Here is a 15,260-nt window from a genome sequence, read left to right on the forward strand (position 1 = left end):
TCGGTTAGGTCCGAGGTGTACCCTAGAAGCAAATTCAAGACAAAATTGCAAAATAGATTGATGTTCTTGTTGGGGTACACATCTCTAATAATTTGATTGGGACAATGTCTCCACAAATAAGGTTCATCCCACATGTAATATTTGGCATCACTTCTTAATTTATCTTTTTCAGCACGTGTGAATGTATCAGGATACCTTTTTCTTAGCAAAAAGTAAAGAATATTGGCATACTAGGGAGTAGATCGAGTAAGGGAAAGAGATGCACATCCAAAAACATGTCCTGAAACGGGAAAGGAGTCTCATTTGAAGTGATCCGGTTTAGATGATCGGCAACAAGGTTTTCGCATCCGCTCTTGTCCCAAATCTCAAAATCAAATTCTTTTAATAGTAAGATCCAACGGACGAGTCTTGGCTTTGCATCTTTCTTCATCATCAAGTACTTGAGGGCCGCATGATCCAAGTATACAATAACTTTGGTACCAAGTAGGTATTGTCTAAACTTCTCCAAAGCGAACACTATGACAAATAGCCCCTTCTCTATGGTAGGGTAGTTTCTTTGAGCATTGTCTAGTGTCCTTGATGCGTAGTAGATGACATGGGAGGCTATTCCATTCTTTTGACCCAAAACGGCGCCTATGACATAGTTGCTTGCATTACACATGATCTCAAATGGGAGATCCCAATTTGGTGCTTGCATGATAGGAGCAGATGTAAGCAACTCTTTGAGCCTGTCGAAAGCTTCTTTGCATGCCTCATTGAACTCAAAATCAACTTCCTTTTGCAAAATTTCGCACATTGGCCTTTTTATCTTTGAATAGTCCTTGATAAACCTTCGGTAGAATCCGACATAACCTAAAAAAGAACGAACTTCCCGAACACAAGTTGGGTAAGGTAAGCTTTGAGAACATCAATTTTAGCCTTATTTACCTTGATTCCTTTCTATGACACAATGTAACCCAAAATAAGACCTTGACTCACCATAAAATGACATTTTTCAAAATTTAGAACCAAATTCGTTTCAATGCCTCTTTTCAAAATTTTGGTTAGATTGGTCAAGCATTCTTGAAATGAATTTCCATATACCGTAAAGTCATCCATAAAAACTTCAATTATGTTTTCAAAATATTCTGAAAAGATACTAACCATACAACGTTGGAAAGTGGCCGGGGCATTACACAATCTAAATGACATTCTCCTGTATGCAAAAGTGCCAAATGGACATGTCAAGGTTGTCTTTTCTTGGTCTTCTGGTGCCATAGGGATTTGGTGAAAACCGGAATACCCGTCTAGAAAACAATAATGTGATTTCCTGGACAACCTTTCTAACCTTTAATCAATGAAAGGCAATGGAAAATGATATTTTCTTGTGCTTGCATTGAGTTTGCCGTAGTCCATACATACTCTCCACCCATTTTGCATGCGGGTGGGGACCATCATACCTTTATTGTTCTCGACCATCGTGCTTCCCATCTTCATTGATACCACTTACACCAGGCTCACCCATTTTCTATCTGAGATTGGGTAGATCATTCGCACATCAAGGAGCTTCCAAATCTCTTTCTTGAAAACTTCGATCATTAGCGGATTCAACCTTCATTGCGCATCCCGTCTTGGCCTGCATTCATCCTCCATCAAAATCTTGTGCATACAAGCGGAAGGGCTCAATCCCTTAAGGTGCGCAATCGTCTAACCCATTGCTTCTTTATGTTCCTTCAACATCTTGAGGAGTTGCTCTTCTTCACATTCAGTTAAATGAGTTGAAATGATAACCGGAAGAGTCTCGTCGTTTCCCAAGTATGCATACTTCAAGTGTTGAGGTAGGACTTTGAATTCTAGTTTTGGTGGTTGAACAAGGGAGGGTGCCAATCTTGTGTGTCTTTGAGGTAGTTCAATTTGCTTCACACTGAATTGGGTAGTTTTCTTGATCTTTGAATTGTTAACCAATCTTTCAACTTCCGGATCCAATGAGCAGAGCTTCAACTTCTTGGCTAATTTTCCACAATCAAATCCTTTGATCAAAATCATCTCCAACATGTCACCATTAGACAACTCAAGAAATTCTTAGGTTAATGGTTGAACAACATCAACAAAATAAAAGGATGAAACATCACGAGGATATCTCATATCAGCGTATATATTAAAACTTATTGTTTCCCCATCAAACTCCATCATTAAGCTTCCCGCATACACATATATATTTGTTCTAGCTATCTTCAAAAACGGTCTTCCAAGTAAAATTAGAGCAGACTTAGAGGACACTTGTTCTTCTAGATCAATCACATACAAATTCTCCGGGAAGACCAATTGTTTCACTTGCACCAAAACATCTTCTAAAACACCCCTAGGAAAGATACTTGATTTATCCGCAAGTGAAATTATGACACCAGCTTCTTTTAAAAACCCGACATTCAATGATTCATACACCGAATTGGGCATGACATTGACAGAAGCACCAAGGTCAAGCATGGCACTACTAAAAGTGACATTCCCAATCTTGTAAGGAACCATAAAAATTCTTGGATCTTTGCTCTTGGGTGGAAGTTTCCTTTGTAATACCGCGAATGCATTTTCATTCATTGAGATTTTCTCATTTCCCTTCAATTTCCTCTTGTTGGTAAAAAGTTCCTTCAAGAATTTTTCATATCTAGGGATTTGTTTGATTGCATCAAATAAAGTGATGTTTACTTCCACCATTCCGATGGTGTCCAAAATCTCTTTCTCCTCCATATTCTTCATTGAAGTCGCAAGTCGGGATGGGAATGACGGTTGAGTGGCTATTGGTGTCACAAGATGAATAATCTTCTTTGGAACTCTGGCTTGTACATCATTCTTAACAACGAGGTCCTTAATGGGGTTGATCTTTATTTCTTCCTAATCTTCCTTTGACTTCTTCTTTGAAGTACTTTCTCCGGTTTGTTTACCACTTCTCAAGGTCACCAGATTGACATTTGGGTTCTTTTTGGTTTGAGAAGGGAGTTTTCCATAGGACTCCAACTTGCTTATGGATGTAACTATATCTACCATTTGTTCTTCAAGGCTGGAGATACTAGTCCTTGTCTCTTTTTGGAATTATTGGGTAATAATGGCTAAGGATTTGACAATGTCTTCAAGAGACATTCTAGAGCTACTTGGTTGGGATTGAGGAGGTTGTTGGTGATAATGTGGAGGGTGCGGTTTGGGTTTGTAATGAGGTGTTGTGGTGGGTAGGAGGGTCTAACAAAATCATTTTGAGGCAATGGTCTTGGGTTGTAGCTCATACTGGGATTTGGCTTCCAACTTGAATTGTATGCATTTTGGTAACTGGATGGTTTGTTGTGTTAATTTTGGAATTCTCCCGTGGCATTCACGTGTTCCGCATCTTCTTGGAGAATGGGACACATATACGTAGGATGTCCGATTGTTGCACATATTCCACAAACCATCACTTGTGGAGTTTGTCCCATGGCTAACATTTGAACAACGGATGTTAAATCTTTGAGCTGAGACTCTAGATTCAATGTCCCCTCTTCATTGACTTTTTGTTGAGTTTCTCTCTTTATATCTTAGCGTGCACCAAAGTGTTGGGAATTAGCGGCCATTGTGTTGAAGAGTTGTCGTTTTTGTTGTGAGGTTTTGCTAAAAACATCTCCACCATTTGAGGCATCAACTAGTCTTGTCCCCATTGGCAAGAATCCTCATAGAAGCGTTGAATAAGGAGTTGTTCCGGAATTTGATGTTGTGGACAACTATAGCACAAGTTGATGAACCTCTCCCATTAATCATGGAAAGTCTCATTTTGACCTTGGCAAATTCCACAAATCTCATTTCTAAGACTTGAGACTCTTGAAGCGGGATAGAACTTGTCAAGAAAAACTATTGCCATGTCGGTCCATGAGTTGATTGACCCCGGGGGAAGATAGAATAACCAATCATTTTCTCTATCGGCCAATGAAAAGGGGAATGCCCTTAATTTGATTTGGTCATCGGTTGACCCTTGTGGCTTCATATTAGTGCAAATAATGTGGAACATCTTCAAGTGCTTATGAGGTTCTTCATTCTCTAATCCATGATAAGTTGGAAGGTGATGGACTAAACTTGACTTCAATTCCGAACCTCCTTTTAAAACGGCGTAATTGATACCAGTTGGAGTTTGTGTAACATCGCTTTCCATCATTTTCCTCAAGGTTCTTTTGGGATCTTCTCCGGCCTCGTCCATTGCAATTCTTTCAATAATGGGTGGATTTTGTTGTAGGGGTGGTGTTTCAGGAATTTCTTGGCGAGGGTCGGGGCTAGAATCGGGTTCCGTATAACTTGATGAAGCATTTTGACCGCGTTCTATTCTCTTTTCCTTTGTGAAATGCCTTGCTTCTTTTTCTATTTTCGGGTTATAAATCAAGTCACCTGTATGTTGAGATCTGGGCATAGAGAAACAAATTGATTAAAAATAAACCAATCCCCAACAACGGCGCCAATATTTGGTGGTTATCGATGCCAACAAAATAAATACCCTAAATATTACACTATAAAATAGTGTATAGTGGTAAAGGGATCGTATCCATAGAGATTGGTTCAATTTAAATCTCTATGTAGATCACTTGTTCAAGTACTTATAGAATAAGAGTAAAAGTAAAATGGGGGGTTAATTCTTTTTGATTGCTTGAGAAAATTAAAACTAAGCTAGAATGTAAATATGACAAGTAAACAAGTAAAAGATTTGACTAATTTCAAAGAAGTTAAATTGGTTGATTTTGGGATACACCACATGGATGACATGGTTGACTTATCATTAGACTAAATGGAATAACACTTGTGAATTAATTTAACTTGGATATAGCAATCTATAAGCACAAATTGCCTCAACTCTTCATTGTTATTGAAATGGTTAGAGGAGCTTTAAACACATTTCCTTAATTAAAGTCAGAAAATTAATGAAGCATATAATCTTGTGAAAATCAATTAGCTTTAAGTTCTAAGAGTTACCAAGCCCAAAAGATAATCAAATGATTTCATTATCATTATGGTGGAAACATTTACATGGTTTATATGAGCTGAAAACAAACATAAAAACTATTTGTTGCTTACTAATTTGAGGGTCCATTACTTAACCAAGAAATTAGTCAACAAAGATAAGCATTCATTCATCAAAACTCATGATCAATAATAAATAAACACAAAAAGATGTTTGACTAGAAAGCATTTCGAAAAACTCCAAACACAGGATAACATAAGTCTTCAAAATAACCAATCATCCATGGGCTAAACCCTAATGAACCAAATATAAGTTTAGGCAAGCATGGCCAAAATATAATAAATGCAAAGTAGTTTAGAGGTACCAAAAAATTGCTCTAGTTGCAAGATGAAAAGAAATTACACCAATCTTATAAATCTTCAAATTCTTCCAAAGCCTTCTTGAGAGCAAAATGAGTAGTTCTTCAAAGTGTTTCTCTTGAGTTCTATCCCAAATATTCAGTAAACAGGAGCTCATTTCCAAATAAAAAAGATGGCGAAAAGAAATCCACCGACCTTCCCAAAGTAGAGACTAAAGCCAAAATTTTGGATTCTTCACAGCACGATCCTCGCGGACCGTTTGTGGATCCACACGAACCGTGTGGGTCTTGTTGAAATGGTGCCTTGGCCCAATTAATAAACTAGCCCAAATCTTTTCATTTACATCCTAGCCCATTTGCACAACCTCTTGGGAGCCGATTTATGTTTTCCAAAGCCTTTAAAAATGATCCAATGTACCTTTAATCTTCCTTAGCTCGAGTCCTCGTCATCTCGTCCAAAATTTAAGTCCAAAACGCTTCTTGGTTATATTGACACCAAGCCCAATTGCACCACTTCATATCCACGAAAAAATTGCAAGCCTCTAATAGTCCCGCACTCCTTCCGTACATCTAATGACAAATACTCTTCGGTAGATCTTGCAAATAAGCTCAAAAGACTAAAAAGCACCCGACAAAGGAGAAAATAACAAAAAGAGAATATATGCATGAAGATTAACTAAAATGAGATGGTTTTAACTAAAAATAAACTTTGAAAAGAAGTAATAAAATGACACTATCAGACCACATAAAGGTAATGCCTCCAAATCTTGTGAGCGAAGACCACCGCTCCCAACTCTAGATCGTGCATGGGATATCTCATCATATGGGCTTCAATTGCCGTGAAGCATAAGCTATCACTCTTCCCCTCTGCATGAGGACTACTCCCATATCGGTGATGGATGCGTCGCAGAAAACCACAAAATCCTCAATTCCCTCCAGGAGGGTTAAGACTGGGGCCTCACAAAGTCTCTGCCAAAGGATCTCGAATACTAACTATTGCTCAGGGCCCCAACAGAAATCCACTTCTTCCTCGTCAGAAGAGTGAGGGGTACTGCAATCCTCTAGAAATCCTAAAAGAATTTTCGGTAGGACCCTGCGAATCCCAGGAAACTCTTGATATCCGAGGGAGACTTTGGAACCTCCCACTGCATCACCGCCTCGATGATGGCAGGATTCACCAAAATCCCATCTTAGTTATCGAGGTATCCAAGGAAATGAACCTCTCACAACCAAAACTCGCACATCGAGAACTTAGCATAAATCCATTCTTGCTATAAAACCCCTAGGAGCTCGCGAAGATGCTCCTCATGCTGCTCTCAGGTCTTGGAATATACCAATATATCATCAATAAACACGATAACTGAGCGATCCAAAATTGGCCTGCATACTCGATTCATCAAATACATAAATATTTTCAACGCATTAGTGAGCACAAACCTCATGACCATGAACTCTTAATGCCCATAACGAGTTTGGAATGCGGTCTTCTCTACATCCTCCTCCCTTACCCTGACCAAATGGTACTAAGACCTTAGATCTATCTTTGAAAACCAAGATGCTCCCAACAACTGATCAAATAGGTCATCAATTTGCGATAAGGGATAACGGTTCTTTACTGCCAACTTGTCCAGCTCCCTATAATCGATGCATATCCGGTGTGAACCATCCTTCTTTTGAAGAAGAGAAATGGCACTCCCCACGGAGAACTGCTCGAGTGGATGAACTGCTTGCCTAAAAGCTCCTGCATCTGAGATGACAACTCCTGCATCTCAGGCGGTGCTAATCGGTACGACACCTTAGCAATAAGTGTCGCACCTGGCACATGGTCGATCCTGAACTCGAATTGCCTCTCACAAGCCTCACTGGGTAACTCCTCCGGAAATACATCATCGGACTCCCTAATAATCGGAACATAAACAGTTGATGCCTGATCCCCAATGCACGTATCCACCATATAAGCCAAGTAACAAGTTCACTCGTGCTATAAGTACTGATGAGCCTTGGCTTCCGAACGAAACCCTGAACCCAGTCTGGTTCCCTCTCCATAAATAACTAGTTCTCCCCCACTCAGGGTTAGAACTACCGTGCACTAACCTTCATAATCAATCATCACACTAAAACGGCTCAGCCAATCCATACCTACGATTACGCAAATACCCCCCATGGGGATAGGGATCAAATCAATCAGGTAAGTGATGGGTTTTGAGCACAATAACAACCCTACGATTCACAAGAAACCCTAGATGCTTTGGATCTAAGTTTTCTCAAGTTATACATGCAATTTCATTAGGCATCTACCCTATCTAGCATGCATTTGGAGATATACAACATAAAAACTAGTTAGATGAATACCTCTTTGTTGTAGCTTGTAATTCTTGGCATTTCAAGAATTTTGTACCTCAAGTGTGATACTTCTAATAAGTTACAAACACCAAAAGCAAATTGAGGCTTATGAGAGAGAGGTTAGGAAGCGCAAATCGGCTAGGGTTTCACCTTGGCATTCTTATGCCCGATTTTAGGGATGCTAGGGGTTACTTTTATAGTATGGAATTTCTAGGGTTTCTTACATGTAAGCCCTAATTCACCATGACTCTTCACATTTGATAGGCCCTTTGGACTAAACCATCATTGACTCTCATATAGGTTTAATCCATCTCTAATCAACATGGATCGTTAGCCCAAACTATAAGTATTACTATTTCACCTAATCAGTCCCCGAATTAATTTATGATCAATAACAATTAAATAATATGCTTTCTCAATTAATATATTACTCATGTAATATATTAATAAATCACAAATAACCGCTTTCTCAAATATCCATCCTATCAAACTGCTCTGGTGAAGGCAACTTAAAAGGGTCATGCTATAATCGGGTTAAGTAAATACCAATTATATTTATGGACTTAGACACTTAATCCAACAGTCTCCCACTTGGATAAGTCTAATATTTATAACTGCCAATGCAACTTCAAAATTTGATTAGCAATTGTAACTCTCAAAAGCCGTTGTCGAACTCTGACCTAGTCAATGACGTGTCCTTTAGATAAGTGATCATATAATCCTCTATTCTTTAAGATATCGTGTGGAAAAAGACATGGAATGAAGTCATACTCATTGTCCAACAGTTTTTTTTCCCAATTTCTGATTTTTTTTACTTATAACTTAATTGAACACATTAGTTAAGTCCTGACTGGCCCGACACATAAGTCAAAACTAAATCATCGAGGGGCCTATGATATCGCTTTTATTCCTCTTAGGATAAAAGGAACAGAGAAACGTTGACTTATATGCTTGTACTAATTACTTGTCAAATTATATATAACAACACGTTTTATAACATCAAGTTACTGATGCGTTTTCGTACTATCAATGAACAACCAGCTCGTAATCAAAAACTCATATATCTTGGATTGAAACCATACAATATTATCGTCTCACAATCGCTCGTGATAAATTCCATGAAGTGATTCATGTGAGCGTGGGGTTAATCCAATACTCAAATCTTATTTCAGGAACACTCATGAATGTTGTAGCAAAACCTTGCTATGTCTAAATACTTTAGCCAATCTACAAGCCAATTAATGATAGTCTAACCTCAGTACCTACTTCCAAAGTATGATCGATTGTGGATAATATGAATAATCTTATTATTTCGGAAGTCAAAACATGCAAAAGTGAACATAAAATAAAAAATTGACAAAAGGCAGTACACTTTTCTTATAAATAAAAACCGGTATTATTTAATCATCAAATATCAATTACATTTATTTATTACAAGTTTCTAACTGACTATCTAATCACTAAGATTAATAACGTCTCTCAAGCTAATGCTCTTAGCATGCTCAAAATGCTTAACCCTACTCAGTCCCTTCTTAATGGGATCTGTTGGGTTATCCTCTGACGATAGCCTCTTCACTACAAGGAGCCCTTCTGCTACTCGAGGTCATATGAAGTGATATTTTATGTCGATGTGCCTAGATCTGCCATAATCCCTTGGTTCCTTGGTGAAGGCTATCGCAACATCTTTGTCACAGAAAATCTCCATAAGCTCATTTACAGCTGGTACAATTCCAAGGTCTCCGATGAAGTTCTTTAGCCATATCGCCTCCTTCGACGCGTCACTTGCTGCTATGTACTCTGATTCACACGTTGAATTAGCTACAGTCTCCTGTTTGGAGCTTTTCCATGTTAACGCTCCTCCATTTAGGGCCGACTGAGAGCGGAGATTATCTCTGTCGGTCTGAAAGTTGGCGTCACTATACCTTGTCACTCATAAATCATCAGTCCCACCGAGGGTAAGGACCCAGTCCTTAGTCCTCCGCAGGTACTTAAGAATGTTCTTTACTGCTATCCAGTGAGTTCTACCCGGATTTCCTTAATATTGACTAACCATGCTCAAAGCAAAAGCCACATCAGGGCGAGTACATGTTATAGCATACATGATTGAGCTAACGGCAGAAGCATATGGTACTCGACTCATTTGTGCTATTTCGGCATCAATACTCGGACTTTGAGTCTTACTCAGTTTGGTATTGCTCTAGATAGGCAGTTCTCCTTTCTTGGAATTGTCCATGTTGAAATGTTTCAACACCTTGTTAAAGTAGGAACTTTGACTAAGTCCTATTAGTCTTTTTCTCCTATTTCTCAATATCCTTATCCCTAGAATGTAAGCAGCTTCCCTAAGGTCCTTCATGGCAAAACACTTCCCAAGCCAGGGCTTAACCTATGAAATGTCTATACTCCCACTAACCTTGACATATACGCAGGATTCTTCCTCACTTCTCAAAAAACCATACTCTTTGACTTTCTCATCGAAACAAATATTCAATCTGCAAGATGCTTGCTTTAATCCATAAGTGGATTTCTCAAGCTTACACACTATATTAGGGAACTTCGCATCTACAAAACCCTCTGGTTGACTCATGTAAACACCCTCAGCCAACTTCCCATTAAGGAAAGCAGTTTTAATATCAATTTTCCATATCTTATAATCATGAAACGCAACTATGGCTAGCATAACCGTTATAGATTTGATCTTCACTACCAGTGAGAAGGTCTCTTCATAGTCAACTCCAGGAGTTTGAGTAAAGCCCTTCAAAACCAATCACGCCTTATACGTGTGTACTTTCCCATCCATGTCGGTCTTCTTCATGAATATCCACTTGCACTGAACCGTCTTACGACCTGGTACATTGTCAACCAAATTCCATACTTGATTGTCATACATGGACTAAATATCGCTATCCATTGCCTCTTTCCATTTTGCAGAATCTTGGCCTGCCATGGCTTCCTTGTAGTTGTTAGGTTCATCCAAATTTATCAGGTTGCTATCACTGATAAACGTATCATATTCACTTGTTATTTGAAAACATACAATGCAGGTGGAACACTAAATCTACCGGAACGTCTCAAAGACATGATCTCGTCAACTAGTTCAACATGAGCCTCATCCTCAGGTTGATTGATAGTGTTAGAGGTTCCTTCATCACTTAACTCTTGAAGCTCTTCAAGCTCAATTTTCCTCCCACTATCCTCTTGCCATATGAGTGCTCTTTCACGAAAGCCACCTTTTCACGCTATGAAGACCATGTTCTCACTAGGTCTATAGAAAAAATATCCAAAGGATTTCTGTGGGTAGCCGATGAAAATACAACGCTCACTACGAGGTTCAAGCTTGTCGGGAGTTTCTCGTCTTACGACAGCCTTGCAAACCCCAAACCTTGATATGTGCTAAAGAGGGAACCTTCCATGTCTACATTTTGTGAGGTGTTTTGGCAACCTTATTAGTTGGGACTAGATTAAGGATATGGGCGGTAGTCTCTAAGGTATACCTCTAGAATGAGATAGGTAATGAAGCTTGACTCACCATGGAGCAAACCACATCCAACAAGGTTCGATTGCGCCTCTCAACGACACCATTCAGCTGTGGTGTCCTAGGCGGCGTCAATTGTGAAACTGTTCCACATTCCTTAAGATAGTCATGGAACTTGATACTAAGATACTCACCATCTCGATCGGATCAGAGCATCTTTATATTCATGCCCAATTGATTCTCCATTTCTTGCTTAAACAAGTTGAACTTTTCAAAGGTTTCCGAATTGTTCTTGATTAAGTAAATATATCCATATCTGCTATAATAATTGGTAAAGATTTCATAGAAGAGGTTGCATCCCTTGTGGCAGATCTGAAGGGTCCACACACATCTATGTGTATAAGATCTAACAAACCCTCACTTCATTCACAAGTACCAGTGAAAGGTTACTTGGTCATCTTTCCAAGCAAACAAGATTCACACGTGTCATCTGACTTTAAGTCAAATAACTCCAACACTTCATCCTTTTGGAGTTGGGCTATGCGCTTCTTGTTGACATATCCAGGACGACAATGCCACAAGCATGCCTTTTCCAAACCATTGGACGAATCAATATGCAATACATTATTTCCTAAGTTGTCTACAACCATCACCGTTTCATATACACCATTACAAGGCAATGCTTCAAAATAAAATTTACCATTACAAAAAGCATTAGTAGAACCAATTTCATTGTTAAATGAAAATCTAAAACCTTGTTTATGTAAACCATGAAACGGAATATTGTTTCTCGCCCTATCAGACGAATGGTAACAATTGTTCAAATCTAGCCCTAACTAATTACTAAGCAATAAAGAATAAACTCCAATCTTTGTGACAAGAGCGCTTTCCTATTTCCCATGATCAAGTTCATCTTCCCATGCTCCACATCTCTACTTCTTCTTAGTTCCTGCAATTAGAAACAAATGTGAAAACCACATCCTGTATCAACGACCCAAGAACTAGCATGTGATGAGTTTTTAGATTGAATAGTGTAAATACCTGCGAAGGTGGGCTTTATCATCCCATCCTTAATTTCCTACAAGTACTTAGGGCAGCTTCATTTCCAGTGCCCTTTTTCATGACAATGGAAGCACTCTTCTTCCTGTGGATTGGAAGAGGGAGCAGTAGAACCACCTTTGGACCCACTAGATGAGGATCCATCATGAGACTTTCCCTTGTGATTCTTTGAGGAAGCTTTCCTCGTCTTTCCCTTCCCATGTCCAATTGCCAGGACTAGGTCAGCAGTAGGAGTGGGTACCACAAACTTGCCTTTTAAAATACTTTCAGCTGTTCTCTGTAGGCCTTGAAGCTTTCTTAGAGTGACTTCCTCATTCTTCATATGATAAGTCATTCTAAACTTATCTTAATAAGGAGGCAAGGAGTGTAGGATAATGTCAATAGCCAACTCTTCATCGAAATTGACATTCAACATTAGCAAGCGGTCCACATATCTTTGCATCTTTTGCAAGTGGGCCATGATGGAATCTCCATCCTTCATTTTTGTTGTTATCATAGAGGCAATGATTTCATATCTTTCTTGTCGAGCACTCTGATGGTACCTTTCCATCAAGTTTTGGTGCATCTGAAAAGGCCAGAAGTCCTCATAGGACTTCTGAAGCTCAGAAGTCATAGTAGCTAGCATGATGTACGAAACCTTTGTCGTGTCCTTCTCATGAGCCATATACTCAACTAGTTGCATAGGAGTGGCAGTTTCTTCATCAATCTCCTTTAGTTCTTTAACGAGGACATATTCCTCTTCCTCGTACCGAATAGCCATGCAAATGTTTTGAATCCAGTCACTGAAGTTCGACCCATCGAAAATAACCCTCCCACATAAGTTCTTGAGGGAGATAGAGCCAGAAGCATTTGAGTTTGAAGCGTTGTTTGAAGTAGATATCTCAAAAAGAAGGACAAGTTTTCATTAGATAGAAAATCCTTAATATAACACCCAAAAGAAATATTAAGGGTAGGACCCAACACAATATTTAACAATTCGGAACAGGGATGCCGTAATCTAATTGCGAAATATTTGAAAGTAGTTAAATAACGATTTACCAATTTCACCACCCAAAACTAAACTTTTAAAGAATTAAGTTTTTATGAAATTCCTAGTTCTTTGAGATTCATTGAACTTTTCAATGGCATGTTTAAATCATGATTATTCCCTTCAAGTTTGTGATTGAGATACCGAGGATCACAAACAAGGTGTGAATAACCATGTAAATTTGCTTTGTACTCTCGAGTCATTTACCACCTAATCAATGTGCCGGTTAACCACACACACTCCATTGATCTATCACAATTCTCGATCTACCATTTTCCACCCTTGTTAGTCCATGTTAGTGTGTTGTTTAACCACACATGCTCCACTAATGACTTGGGAAGGTGCAAAGTGGAAATTAATGGAATAGCCACATTTTCACATTTTTCCTAAAGTAACTAAGATTGGTAATTTATGAAAAACATTTAGTTACTTTTATAATTATCATTTTACTTTTTAATGAGAATTAATGTCCTATGCTACCCGTTCGGCTAACAACCCTCCGCTAGTCAAGGAATCAGTGGGTGAGAGTGGACACCCATTTAATCACCATTTTATCGGCAATTTCCATATACCGCCTTATAGACTAGCTTCATGAATGAGGCCTACTAACGGTAGGACTGACTGTCTTATATATATATATATATATATATATATATATATATATATATATATATATATATATATATATATATAAGTATTAAGATTTTAATATTATAATACCATAAGGGTTGAATTTTACACTTTTAAAACTCTAGGGTTTAGAATTTAAATATTTCAAAATTAAAACCTTTTAAATTCTAGAACTTGAGGGCAAATTTTGAAACTTTTCAAAATTCTTGGATCAATTTGACAAAAATTAAATTAATCATATAATTAACTATATCACAAAATTGACCTAATCTAATTTTCATATAGCAAGATGATTCAAATCAAATTTTACAAATAATTAATTTTTTCACAAAATCAAGTAATTATATTAAAATTTGACAATCACCATTCAATTGGACAAGGATAATCATTACCTTATCATAGGAAAAAAAACAAATTTTTTTTCAATCAAAACAATTTGTGGTAATGATCCTAATCCAATTCACGACCAAAAAACTGAAAACCCGCCATCTTTGGTAGATTATATTTCCAAAAAAACAATTTCCTTTTGCTTTGAACAATTAACCAATGCATCAATATAATAGAAAACACCATAGGCTCTGATACCACTGATGGGTTTTAAGCACTAAAACAATCCTATGGTGCACATACAACCCTAGATGCTTTGGATATATGTTTTCTCAAGTTATACATGCAATTTCATTTTATCCAAAGCATGTACCCTAGCTAGGATGCAATTGGAGATATACCACATAAAAACTAGTTAGATGAATACTTATTTGTTGTAGCTCGTAATTCTTTGCCTTTCAAGAATTTAGTACCTCAAGTGTGATACCTCTAATAAGTTACAAACACCAAAGGAAAACGGAGGCTTATGAAAGAGAGGTTAGGAATCACAAATTGGCTAGGGTTTCACCATGGAATTCTTGTGGCCGATTTTAGGGATGCTAGGGATTACTTTTATAGTATGGAATTCCTAGGGTTTCTTACATGTAAACCCTAATTCACCATGACTCTTCACATTTGATAGGCTCTTTGGATTAAACCTTTATGGACTCTCATATAGAATTAATCCATCCCTAATCAACATGGATCATTAGCCCAAACTATAAGTATTACTGATTTACCTAATCAGTCCCCATAAATTTAATCAGTCTCTTTTGATCACTAAATTAATTCCAAATTAATTCTTGATCAATGCCATTTAAATAATATTATTTCTCAATTAATATATTACTCATAAATATATTAATAAATCACAAATAACCTCTCTCTCAAATGTCCATCCTATCAAATTCCTCTGGTGAAGGCAACCCAAAGGACCATGTTACTATCGGGTCAAGTACATACTAATTATAGTTATGGGCGTAGACACCTAATCCAATAATAAGATACAAGAAATGGCATATAAGGATCCGTCATATATAAATTTAAGAAATCAGAG

At 37.9% G+C, this 15,260-nt stretch overlaps 1 non-coding gene across 1 annotated transcript; it reads left to right on the forward strand.

Annotated features, from left to right (window-relative positions):
• The first annotated feature begins 3,707 nt into the window (after positions 1-3,707).
• LOC111884249 (small nucleolar RNA R71) lies at positions 3,708-3,814 on the forward strand. The gene has a single exon (XR_002847666.1). It is a non-coding gene; the product is annotated as a small nucleolar RNA R71 (small nucleolar RNA).
• The last annotated feature ends 11,446 nt before the right edge of the window (positions 3,815-15,260 follow it).

This window comes from Lactuca sativa, chromosome 7, assembly GCF_002870075.4.
Source record: "Lactuca sativa cultivar Salinas chromosome 7, Lsat_Salinas_v11, whole genome shotgun sequence".
Classification (NCBI taxonomy): Eukaryota; Viridiplantae; Streptophyta; class Magnoliopsida; order Asterales; family Asteraceae; genus Lactuca; species Lactuca sativa.